The 11,055-nt window shown below is 31.8% G+C and overlaps 1 pseudogene; it reads left to right on the forward strand.

Annotated features, from left to right (window-relative positions):
- The first annotated feature begins 620 nt into the window (after positions 1–620).
- On the forward strand, positions 621–3,527 carry LOC123896198 (annotated as a pseudogene).
- Positions 3,528–11,055: the final 7,528 nt, after the last annotated feature.

Below are 11,055 nucleotides of genomic sequence, written 5' to 3' on the forward strand. Positions count from 1 at the left end.
TTGCAAGGCCCGTTTCATTTAGGCCCAATACGAAGGAAGGAAAAAAAAATCGCTGGCAGGAGGATCAGTGATGCGTCGCTTTCCTCGTCTGTGCCGTTCACTCCCATTTTAGGTTAGCAGCAGTGAGAAAAATTAATCAAAAACAAAATCAAATTCCAAATCGATGCAAGCTTATACTATCCTTGGTCCTCACTGGTTTGAAATTCAAACCAAAATCCTTCCACCTCATCTCTCAAACTACACCAATCTTGGCTCTCAGGTTTGTCTCTTTTTCATTTACCCTTTCTCCAATGTTCAAAACTTGCCATATCAGTGCTTCATCAAAAACCCTAATGCAGATTTCTACTCAAATCTCTATGCAAAACAATTTTCCCTCCAATGTGTTGATTTCAAGGCACAACCCTAAGGTAATTACGAAATTCAAATCCCCCGCCTTCAATATGTTGTGGGTTTTAATATTTGTTTATGTTTTTAGGGTTTCCGTGTTCTCCCTATTTAAATGGATGTTTGTTCATTGTTGAAATTGCACCGCAGCCAACATACGTGCCTCCCTCTCTTTTTTTTAATAATTTTAATCTCAAAAATTTGCTTTATTCTGCACTGTCTTCTTATTTTTTGAAATGGCTTTGACTGTTGATAATCGTAGTATGTTTTCAAACATTGATGAAATCAACTCTGATAGAGCAACTTGGAATTTTAAGGCTAAGGTCATAAAACTTTGGCAAGTGAGTGATTTTAATCGAGTTAATGTTCCTTTTTCTGTTGAAATGGTGTTAATGGATGAAGATGGTGCTAAGATTCATGCCACTATTAAAAAAACTCTGATTTACAAATTTAAACATGAGATAATCGAGGGAAAAGTTTATTCTTTTGAAATCTTGGTGTGGCATCTAATACTGGAGCTTATAGGACAACACATCATCCCTACAAACTGAACTTTCAGTTTGGCTCCTTGGTTCAGAGGCTTTCCAACTGTGATATTTTGAAGTCTCCATTTACCTTTGTTCCGATTGCTGATATTTTGGGGGGTTGTTATGACACTGATTTTTTAGTTGGTTAGTTTCATTCTATACATTTTAATTCAGGTTTTGAAGTGTTTATTAAGCTATTAACACTACACTTTTTTAAATACTTGATGTCAGATGTTATTGGTTTCTTGACTGAGATTGGGCAGGAACGTGAGATCACTAATCAGAATGGTAGTACAACGAAGCTGAATGTCATTGCATTGGAAGCTGATGGGTATGATGTTACCTTAGGATTCACTTTCATAAACTGTTTCAATGTGTCTATATCATTTATTTAATTAAGTTTCTATTTAATGGATTTTATTTTTTTCTCATTAGGCATAAGCTTCAATGTACACTTTTTGGTCCATATGTTGATGAACTTAATACCTTTGTTGGAGCTGGTGATCTGACAAATGCTGTGGTTATTGTTCAGCTTGCTAAGGCTAAGATCTTCCAAGGTGATAATAAACAATAACTTTATTTATTTTGTAGCTCATAAGAATAATACTTTTGTTTTCTAAGTATATATATGTTGTTTCTTCTTAAATCTGAAGTTATTGATTGGCAAATTGTAGACAAGATACATATCCAGAATTGCATGAATTGTTCTGTTTTGATATTTAACCCAAGTTGTGATGAAAGTGTAGCCTTAAGGGCAAGGTGTGTCATCAACTTCCCAATCCTTTATTATCTTTAATTTTTTGCTTATTTTTAATAATCTTATAATTTATAATAGTTGTGGTAACTTGGGTTATCTGTTATATTCTTTATTAGTCTCAATGGTTCTGATGAGAATCCGTCTCCATTGACATTTACTCAAGTTAGTACAGAGTCAAGTGTTCAACCACTTGATGAGTTTCTGCACAATACTCCAAGGATTACCTTGCAAGGTCTCAAGGATGCTACAACTGTAAGCATTCTGACAAACTTAACATGCAATGAAGTTGTTTATTAACTATATTTTGTTTGTTTATAAGCCTCTGATTCTGATTTGTTGTTGTATAGGAATCATCACATGTTGTTGCTGCAACTGTTAAGAGGACTTTAAATCCCAATAGTTATTGGTATACATCATGTTTGTGTGGCAAGGCTGTTGTGCCGGATTCAAAGATGTGGTATTGTGAAAAGTGTAACAGGCATGTTTCAAAGGTTGTTCCTAGGTAAGGAAATTAAAATGGGAAATTTGTTTGCTTGATTCAATTTTATTATTTAATGAGGCACTTATAATACTTACTTTTGGATTATTACACAGGTTTTGTGTCAAGGTTAGAGTCATGGATGATACTGATTCTGCCATTTTTGTAATCTTTGACAAGGAAGCAAGTTCCATATTCAATATGACTTGTGCTGATATGATTCAAAATGGAGAAAATGTTAGTTTCAATTTATATTATTATACTTTAAATATTAATTTCTGTTTGGATAATTTAATCCATGTCAACTTTTTATTATGTAGGATGTTGGTGAAAGAATTGTTCCACCTCAAATTGATGAAACACTGATTGATCAAACCTGGCTTTTTAAGGTTGAAGCTAAACCTTTTCAGAATCCTAGGTTTGAGCAATCTTTCCGTGTGAGGAAGATTTGTACCGATGAGAGTATAATAAAGGAATTTAAGGACAAGTGGGATAATGAGGATGCTGTGTATCTTAAAAATACAAATGTATGCATTTATTCTGTTATCCTATTTTAAAATTTTATTTCTTTCATGGTCTGCAATAGACGGGTAATAATTTATTAATTTATACTTTTGTAGGAGGATGGATCTTTGAGTACTTTGCTGGAGAAAGGGAAAGATGATTATGTCGTTGGGTCGTCAAACATCCTTTGTGAGGTAAAATAGTGTAGTTAGTAAGATACAATACTTATGGTATGCAAATTAATCACATTAAATTAGATTTTTTAGTTTTGATTGACTTACTTAGGATTAATAACTTATAGTTCTATATTTTGATATTGATTACGTTAGTTTAGAATAATAACATGTGGCATCTATATTAGGAGTTTGAAAACTTTAGTGGAGATTCTGACAAGGGAAAAGGTTTGATTGTTGGACGGACAACTGTTGACGTTTCCCAAGATTTGATGACGAAGTTTTCATCAGCTGTTGTTAATCTTGGTGATGACTTTGATAGTACTCCTCTTTGTATTAAACCAAAGACATCCATTGTGAAACAAATTTCATCTGCTGCTGTTGTCAACCCTAAGGCCGTTGTTGATGGTGTGAAGACAATTAAACCTGATGATAATGCAAAGCCAATCAACTCTGCTGGATCCGTCAATCAAATCAACTCTGCTGGAGCTGTGAAGTCTCAACAATCTGCTGCTGTTCTGAAACCAGTTGACTGTACTACTGTTGAGGATTTGAGCCTAACAGCTAAAGCCTCTATTAGGCCATGTGGACAGCGAAAGAAAGTTGTTCCTAAGAGAGTGTCCCCTCAACATGAAGATCGAGATGAAGATGATAATGCTCCTATCAAGTTGTTGAAAAGGGCGGTCAAGATTGAGAAGATTTGAGCCTCAGATTAAGTTGTCATCCTATAAGTGAATGTTTAATTAGTAATTTTTATGTTATGTTTTTTGATGCCCAGTGGCAGTGGGCCTTTAATTAGGACTATGTCTAAGTTGCATTTTGATATATTAGTATTGGGCTTAAATATTGTTGTTTTGTGGCCTAATGGCAGTGTGCCTTTAAGTATGGTTTTTAATTAGGGGAATGAATTTGTAATCAATTACAACTGTTGCAGTCCTTTGGTGCTTTCAGTTTGAACTATCATGCCATTTTATCATAATTTTAATATATATTTGCTTTAATTAAGCTGTGTAGTTTTGTATTTATGTTATTGTTTTTTACTGCAAGTACCTATTGGAAAGTTATTGCATGGGTAAATAGTTTGGCAGCACATTCATTGGAAAGACAATGCAACATTAAATTGGCTGGACCAACCTTCAACTACTCATAGTGTAGGTGGACTAACCCACTCATCTATATATCAAGTTTATTTCATTTCAATATTTGTTCTATATTGTTTTGCACTGACTTTAGCAAAGCATACATGGCTGGAGGTTCTTATGCAGATAGCTATGCAAGTCTTGGTGGCAGGTTGCAAAAATGCTTTTTCACCACAATACATGTCAAAGATGTTGTAAGTTCCATGTTTTCTTTGTTTTTGATTTTTTTCCTTATTTAAGCACATTTATACGAAATTCAAAGCAGTTTATTCTTTCATTACTGCAGCAATTTGGTGAGATTGATCCTGTGTTTGCTCATAAGCACTCCGATGAGTTGGAGCAACAATGGAAAGTTTATGCAGGCAACCACTTACATTTGCTTACTTGGAATCAATCTCTTGGAAAACCTCTAATAACAGAAGGATGGACAGAACTTCGTGAACACTTTGACTTGCAGTTCCAGTATCATGAAATTAATATGGTGTATTACGGTGATAGTATGTTCCAACTGCTGCTTCCTTTGACAGGACCAGTCCCAACTAATGATTTTCCTTCATTTCACTCCCTGTCTACTAAACTCACTGAACCATTAACATTTGAGATTGTTTTATCAAATAACTCAAATGGATCAAGAGACGAATTAGTTGAGTATTTTCGTGTTAGTTAACTTCTTTATCTATACTGTTGCACATTATTACTTACACATGTTGCTTTACTTCAACCATCTTTGACAGGTCTTCAACAAGTGGTTAGGTGACTATATCACTTCTTTTCATAATTATTTGGTGCTTGAAGGACCAGTCGCTGAACCTCATTTGGTAGAAATTATTCAAACACCAAGGAGAAATGGACTTCGAGAATTGGAGTATCAACAATGGTTGAGATTCAACATGGATAATTATTTCTCAGCTGGAGACCTTCTCAAGTTTACTTTTTTTGATATTGAAAATAGCAACAGAGTTGATGTTGATGTTGATAGAGTTGTAAGGAATTAACTAAAATAGGATGTGTTGAAGCATATGTTATAATTGTTTTTGCTGATTCATCTTGTCCTATGATAATTACTACTCCACCATGTGATCGGTTTGCCTAAAATCAGTTGTTGTATAATAAGTAATTCCATTTTATGTTTATGCGTATTGTAAGTTTTTCATTTAATATATTGTTTTAATGAATTAGTCTTCAAATAGTTTTTGTTTAGTTTTCTATTTACCAATAATATTACTAAATTAAATTCATGTCACAAGGAAATTCAGTAGTATTTCACGCTTAATTGGACTAATTACGAATTAATTATTATACGCATAAACAGGTGAATATCAAAAAAAAGTAATATTTCTCATTTTCAATTTAATTTATAATTTCATGATGGTACCGTGTAACATGATATATCTTTTACCATAAATAAATTTCGAATTCCCTATCTCTCAAAAATGCACGGGGACTGTATGATTTTATGTGACGTTATCATCTGGTCTATGTTTTGGACATCCATTTTTTGTCGTGCCGTTCAAGATTACATTAATTTTTTAATTTAATTTATAATTTCATGACGGTACCGTGTAACATGATATATCTTTTACCATAAATAAATTTCAAATTTTATATCTCTCAAAAATGCACGGGGACTGTATGCTTTTATGTAGAGGTTATCATCCGGTCTATGTTTTGGACATCCATTTTTGTCGTGCCGTTCAAGATTACATTAATTTTTTAATTTAATTTATAATTTCATGACGGTACCGTGTAACATGATATATCTTTTACCATAAATAAATTTCAAATTTTATATCTCTCAAAAATGCACGGGGACTGTATGCTTTTATGTAGAGGTTATCATCCGGTCTATGTTTTGGACATCCATTTTTGTCGTGTTGTTCAAGATTACATTAATTTTTTAATTTAATTTATAATTTCATGACGGTACCGTGTAACATGATATATCTTTTACCATAAATATGTTTCAAATTCCCTGTCTCTCAAAAATGCACGGGGACTGTATGATTTTATGTAGACGTTACCATCCGGTCTATGTTTTGGACATCCATTTTTGTCTATCCATTCAAGATTACATTCATTTTTTAATTTAATTTATAATTTCATGATTAAGATATCCGTGTAACATGATATATCTTTTACCATAAATAAATTTCAAAATTCATATCTCTCAAAAATGCACGGGGACTGTATGATTTTATGTAGAGGTTATCATCCGGTCTATGTTTTGGACATCCATTTTTTGTCGTGCCGTTCAAGATTACATTAATTTTTTAATTTAATTTATAATTTCATGACGGTACCGTGTAACATGATATATCTTTTACCATAAATAAATTTCAAATTTTATATCTCTCTAAAATGCACGGGGACTGTATGCTTTTATGTAGAGGTTATCATCCGGTCTATGTTTTAGACATCCATTTTTGTCGTGTCATTCAAGATTACATTAATTTTTTAATTTAATTTATAATTTCATGACGGTACCGTGTAACATGATATATCTTTTACCATAAATATGTTTCAAATTCCCTATCTCTCAAAAATGCACGGGGACTGTATGATTTTATGTAGACGTTATCATCCGGTCTATGTTTTGGACATCCATTTTTGTCTATCCATTCAAGATTACATTCATTTTTTAATTTAATTTATAATTTCAAAACGGCAGCGTGTAACATGATGTATCTTTTACCATAAATAAATTTCAAATTTCCTATCTCCCAAAAATGCACGGGGACTGTATGATTTTATGTAGACCAATGCTACAATAGACCACCTTCACGGTTGGGAGACCATGTACAAGTGGTCTACCTGAATATGAATTTTCCAAAAATCACTGTTGGTCTTAATCTCATAAACACCGCAAAGAGTTTCAAATTACTTTGACAGATAATAATTTTTTTTTTTTATATTATAACAATATTTGTATGTGGTCATGTATGTTGTTTCTCAAATGAATTTTATTATAATTGTATACTCTCTCTGATCCTTAATATAATATCGACTGCAAATTTTAACTACATTAATGTCAGAGGTGTATTTAGACTACATTATGATGTAGATACATTAATATCTTAATCTTAATTTAAAAACTAAATTCACACCTTTTTATAAATTAAAAACTATCTTGATTTATATTACGGACCGGATGGAATGATTAAAACATTCAAATATATTGAATTTGTATAGATAGAATTTGGGGGGTTCGAATATAAAACCAACTGATGCATTTCAGCAATTGGGCTTTGGAGCAGGACAACCCGTTTGCCTGGCCCATCTCTTCATACGTGAGAAGGTATTGTATCTTGCCTCAAGCATCGTGTAACCCTAGCCGCACATACTCTCCTTTCCAAACTAAAATCACGCGATTGAGAGGAATTCCGTCAAAGTCGTCGCCTAATCAGGCAATTCATCTCCATCATCTCCTCCAATCCTATCCGTTCATTATGGCTTCTTCATCTGTGGTCAGGTACTGTCCTTATCAGTTGTTTTTTTTGCGTACTTTCCGCCAACATATGGGACCATTACATGCAGCTTTCATGTCTGAATCTAATTGTGGATAATATAATTTACTTTAAGGAAATAAATTAATACCTGTTTGTCAGTATTAGGATTGTTTTGTTATCTATTGAAATGTCGTTTTCAATATATATCAAGGGTTAGGGTTAAAGTTTGCTTTCTCAATGTTTGCCAAATTAATATTGAAAAAATTCAGCATATGTGCTTTATCTCTTTTTTAAATTCTCAAAAGTTGAAACTTGATGTATATATATATTATGCATGTTCAAAATTTTGAAAGTCATGTACCTATTTTAAATACTTATTTGATGTCTAAATATTAGCACAAACCATAATAGGAAATTTATGAAGTTATTTTTTTTTTTTGATTTATTTATGCATATTTTTTAAGAAACAAGTCAAAAATTATAATTCAACACATAGACAGGTCTACTAATCTTGGTTTGAATTTCCTATTTCCTATTTTAAATACTTATTTGATGTCTAAATATTAGCACAAGCCATAATAGGAAATTAATGAAGTTACTTTTTTTATGATTGATTTATGCATATTTTTTAAGAAACAAGTAAAAAATTATAATTCAACACATAGACAGGTGTGCTAATCTTGGTTTGAATTTCCTATTTCCTATTTTAAGTACTTATTTGATGTCTAAAAATTAGCAAAAGCCATAATAGGAAATTAATGAAGTTACTTTTTTTTTGATTGATTTATGCATATTTTTTAAGAAACAAGTCCAAAATTCCATGTTGGTTCAAAGCTGAAGTACACCCTGACAAGGTAAATATTTCAATTATGCTTTGTTGAGTTTATTTAATTCATTTCAATTCATTTATTTAAAACCTTGACATCACATGCTAATGCTAAGTATACTGCATTTTGAAATTAGGAGGAAATTTATATGTGTCCTGTTTTTGCTAAGAAGTATGCATCCAATATTAACTTCAAATACTATGGATGGATTAGAAGTAAAAATAAAGGACGTACTATGGTTGTTTTCAAGAGTAAAAATGATCGGTGTTATATTAGTGATGGTAGAGTAGTTGCTAAGAGGAATGGCTTTAAGGAACCAACTTCTGTCACCCTCTACTTCGAAGGAGAAGATAACCGATTTACCATGTTGCCTCCAATAGTTGAAGGCGGTTCTTCAGTTTCGAAAGCTTCTCCATCAAGCCATCCTAATAGGTAACTTATTTTTTTTTAAATTTTTCATATTGCTAATCAAAATAATGAAATAGTTCTAAATTAAATATTGATGTATATCTTCATGCTATTTTTATCAAAACAGCCCTAATGACTGCTCATTTAATCCGGAAAGTCGTTTCCAGACTGTTATTTCCCCTGATGAGGTATTGATTATATGGCAAAATATGTTATTACATTGTATTTTAATTTTAGACATAAAAACAACTCTTATTGAATGTCATTGTTTATTTTTTTTTAATATTATATCATATCATATGTAGGAGAGAATTGACATTTGTCCTACTTTTGTAAAAAATTTTGAAAGCATCATCGATTTCTCAAGGCCTGTGTCAATAACAAACAGTAAGCATCGACAAGCAGATGCCTTACTTAAATGTAGGAAAGGATTATGGTATTTGACCGGTGGCTTCAAAGTTGCCAACATATTTGGATTTAAGAAACCTACAAATGTTTTTCTGGATTTTCAGTTTAAGGACAATCAGTTTGTTATGATCCAAAAAAGAGGTGGCAAAACAAGTCCTGTTGTTAAGTCTGTTGGTGATAAAACACCGGTAATAATTTTATCTTCGGATGAGGATGATGATGATCATGAAGATGACGATGATGATGATGAGGATGATGATGATGATGAGGACGATGATGATGATGATGATGATGATGATAATGAGGATGAGGATGACAATGAGGATGATGATGATGATATGGTACAATTCTTACATGTTAGCAATAATAATTCAATGTATGCTGATGAGGACGATCCGCTTCGTCACTATAACTTTGATATTAAGATCACAGAGTCTATGGCATATACCAAGCAAGTTTTGGTAAGTTCAATTTATAATTAGCAATGTTTTTAAAGAATTTGTATTTTACTAATTTTAGTTCACTTTTTCTATGTTTAATTTTTTTGTAGCATTTTCCGAACAAAACATCAAAACATGTTCTTCCGGCAAAACAGGACAACATTGCCATGACGGATGTCAGCACAGGAAGAGTGATTAGCTGCACAATCATGACTTCAAGTCGCTACAAAAATGAAAGATATCTTGGTGACGGTTGGTATCAATTCAAGGATGAGTTGAAATTGAATCCTGGAGATGTTTTGAAGTGCTCAATTGAAAACCCGCCGCAAAACATGAATGTCATGATTATCCGTGCAGCTTCACCATAGCTTAGTATATAATGATATGTTGAAAATTTGTTTTAGGCCGTTCCGTAATCATGCTTTGTTATATTCAGACTTCTCAAAGACAATTGGTCAATGTTCCTTTGGTTTAAGGTTTTTTAATGGTTTGTACTTTGAACAACTTATGAATTCCTTCCATTTGATGTACTCTAACTATGATCCCACCCTTACATTATAAGTATTAAGTTTTATTTAGTGGTTAACGTCATTTGCTTAGTTTGGTTGTTTGGAAAATAATAGTCATTGCATCACCATCCACTGCTATATATATGCACCAATATTACAATTATATATGGATGGATGGTGTGCATAAATTCCCAATTGGAACATTCCACACACAACTTATGCATGCACTCTTTTGTATGCATATATTTATTTTATTATTGATTATTTTTTCTAACGACATTCAATAACAAATACTAATATCAAAAAATTTCATAAATAGCACACCTAAAATTATATTATATGTTCATTTTAATATTTTTTTTTATCATTGTCAAAATTATGTTAATATAGTAATCGGCAGTCTATTTTTGTCAAAAGATATATCATGTTATTTTTTTAACCATTACTTTTATATATATACTTATACGAAAAATAATCGCAATTTCGGCAAAGAGAGCTCCGGTCATGAATTCTTTAAACCCAATACATAATTCCAAGTAAGCAAATGACGTTAAAAAAAAAACTTGGGTGATATTAAAGCAATATATTAATTTGTTATTTTCTTCAAGTTCTTTTAAAATATTTTAGTACTACTTCCTTTTTTATTGTATTAATTTTATTAGTATATAATTGTATAATGGGTATGGTATGGATACAACTTAACTTTTACATGTTTTACATTAAGATAATATTATCCATCAAATATAATACATTGACCTTAAAACAAGTATAAGTGGACAAGAATTCCATCATAAACCATTGGATGTAATGCATAAAAACAAAATCAAAAGTTGACTGATCAAAGCACATGAGTTGCATTGTCTTATTATGGTTTGTATTTTCCTTTTTTCGTCTAACAATATTTTGTTGACAAAGACAATAGCATGTGTTACTTATGCTACAAAGTAGACATTGCCATTGAAAGTTGGATATTCTAGGTTTATGATAGAGACAACACTATATTTCAATTGCCTTTTTGATTCATATTTCTTACACCAATACCTTATTAGATGAAC

The sequence above is a fragment of the Trifolium pratense genome, linkage group LG7 (assembly GCF_020283565.1).
Source record: "Trifolium pratense cultivar HEN17-A07 linkage group LG7, ARS_RC_1.1, whole genome shotgun sequence".
In the NCBI taxonomy this organism is placed as follows: Eukaryota; Viridiplantae; Streptophyta; class Magnoliopsida; order Fabales; family Fabaceae; genus Trifolium; species Trifolium pratense.